Below are 2,401 nucleotides of genomic sequence, written 5' to 3'. Positions count from 1 at the left end.
AAACAAAACCATAACGAAATAAAAATAGAATTTGCTACCTCACATTCCTTGCTCTTTCGAAAAAAGTGATTACATTAGTCACTCCTAAATTCCCAATTTTTCGTATCCTTACTTTTAACGATCTCGTTATACTGACATCATGAATCCTGCCCAGTTTAAGTACATATACCTTACAATGAAAATTCGTTCATATTCTTCCTTCTGGCTCAGGTTACGGAAAATCCTCGAGTCCGAAAACAAACTGAGCTACAATAATTAATTAACTAGTTAGAACAACAGATTAATTCATGTAATCATTATTTACACACACTTTACCAATGTTAAATATCTGTACGTAACCGATATAGGAAACTGGTGTCAGTCTGATAACTCGTAGAATCTAAAAGTTCATTGGATTAGCTAGGAGGTGAGTTAGCGTTTAAGTGTAAACTAAAAATTGACAGATAAACTAAACGATAGAGAGAATAAGTTAACTGTAAACAAAACCATAACAAAACAATATAGTTTGCTACCTCACACTCCTTTCGAAAACCGAAGCGAGTACATTAATCACTCCTAAATTCCCAATTTTCGTATCCTTACTTTTAACGGCCTCATTATACCAACACCAAGAATACTTTACAGTTTCAGTACAGATACCTTACAAGAAGAAATAATTCATGTTCATGAATCTTCATCTTCTCTACTTTCCTGCTCTAATTCACTTTACAGGAAGTGTTCGAGTTCAAAGACCACTTACGTTAAGCAGAGGACATAAATGACTCATCAGTACGTTACGTCGAAGGATGAGATGTGGACACACCAGAGTAAGTCCTTTATTTTGATGGAGAGGAGGGCGCAATCTGAAAGCCTTCTTGCGCCATTTAAATTTTCTGGAACGGCATAGGACGATGACCATTTCCTCTGGTGTACAAAAAAATTTACTGGAAAAAATTCATTTTAGAAAAGTAAAATTGTCCTGTTAACACGATATAACCTAATTTATATAAAAATGGAGAAACACAAGTCTTAACTTTGAATTTTTCATTCAGTCTTAGAATAAAGTTCAGTAAGATTCACTCCAGAACATATTTGATGTATTCTTAACGATAGTAGCGAGTTACCTACTTTTAATTTTGTCCGAAAGAGACTAACGGGTTTAAGCTTCTCGCTGTATCTTCCGATGTTTTTCAACGTTGGATATTGGCTTCTGTATGACACTTCTAGGAAGATCTGTTCGTTCATCTACGGTTCCAGGTAATGTTGGGTTTTTTTGTTTCCAAAAAGTCCTTCTTTGACTCCTTGTAAACTATCAAATAGCCTGCATACAGTGTATGAATGAGCCAGTGGCCAGAACTTTCCACTAACACGAAAGAACAATATGCCATTAATAATAGTTTAATATTTATATAAATAAATAGAAAATGGAACGGAAGAAAAACGTGTATAAACTATCGAATAACAACAACAACATTTGAGCACTATCTCACGTGAGAAAAGTCATTGAAACTCATGACAAAGTCTTTATTCAAAACATGAAATTAAAAATTTTGCAACAAATATCTGAAAGTCACCGGTAATGGAAACTGGTGTCAGTCTCATAACTTTTAGGAACTTTAAATGACGTAACTGATTAGAATGCGAAGTAGCGTTTAAATGTAAAAACAAATGTTACAGGTTAACTAAACAATAGAAAGAATGATAAATAAACAGAAAACAAAACCATAACGAAATAAAAGTAGAATTTGCTACCTCGTATTCCTTCCCCGTTCGAAAACCGACGTGATCACATTAATCACTGCATATAAATTACCAGTTTTAGTACCCTTACTATTAATGATCTCATTATACTGACACCATGAATCCTGCCCAGTTTAAGTACTTATACCTTACAAAGAAAAGGCGTAGTGTTCTCAGATCTTCAGCTTCTCTACCTTCTGCTGAGATTCAGGTTACGGGAAGTTAAGTCCAAAGACCAGCTAAGTTGCTATAATTAATTAGATGAAGAGATTTGAAATAATGTGATCATTATTTATGTATTCATTACCAACATTAACATATATAAGTCACCGTTATAAGAAACTGGTGTCGGTCTCATAATTCAAATTTAAAATTGATGTGAATAACTAAAATGTAAACTAAAAATTCACAGATTCACTAAATGATGATAGAATGAATAATAAATAAACAAATCCAAAAGGAAATAAAATGAAACTTTCTACTTCACACACTTTCCTCTTTAGAAGAAGTGATTACATTAATCAGTTTATTTGAAATTAAGTCCTTACTTGTAACGTTATACTGACATCTTTCGCAGTTTAAGTACAGATACAGTTCAAGGATGAAACCATTATATTATATATTCGACTTTATCATTCGGTTCTGGTACAGGTTAACGAAGTTCGAGTTCTAAGACCGGTTA

General features: G+C 33.2%; 1 long non-coding RNA gene across 3 annotated transcripts; it reads right to left on the bottom strand.

Moving 5' to 3' along the window:
- Nucleotides 1-47: 47 nt before the first annotated feature.
- On the bottom strand, nucleotides 48-1,906 carry LOC111084117. Of its 3 annotated transcripts, XR_002609398.1 has the most exons (4): nucleotides 1,873-1,906; nucleotides 1,108-1,342; nucleotides 740-903; nucleotides 48-246 (listed from the first exon to the last, which is right to left on the bottom strand). It is a non-coding gene; the product is annotated as an uncharacterized LOC111084117 (long non-coding RNA). The 3 variants fall into 3 exon arrangements; XR_002609399.1 differs by lacking the exon at nucleotides 1,873-1,906 and having other exon boundaries at nucleotides 1,104-1,572; XR_002609397.1 differs by lacking the exon at nucleotides 1,873-1,906 and having other exon boundaries at nucleotides 1,108-1,568.
- Between the last annotated feature and the right edge of the window lie 495 nt (nucleotides 1,907-2,401).

This window comes from Limulus polyphemus, unplaced genomic scaffold (genome assembly GCF_000517525.1).
Source record: "Limulus polyphemus unplaced genomic scaffold, Limulus_polyphemus-2.1.2 Scaffold13814, whole genome shotgun sequence".
In the NCBI taxonomy this organism is placed as follows: Eukaryota; Metazoa; Arthropoda; class Merostomata; order Xiphosura; family Limulidae; genus Limulus; species Limulus polyphemus.
This window is presented reverse-complemented; position numbering and strand designations above follow the sequence as displayed.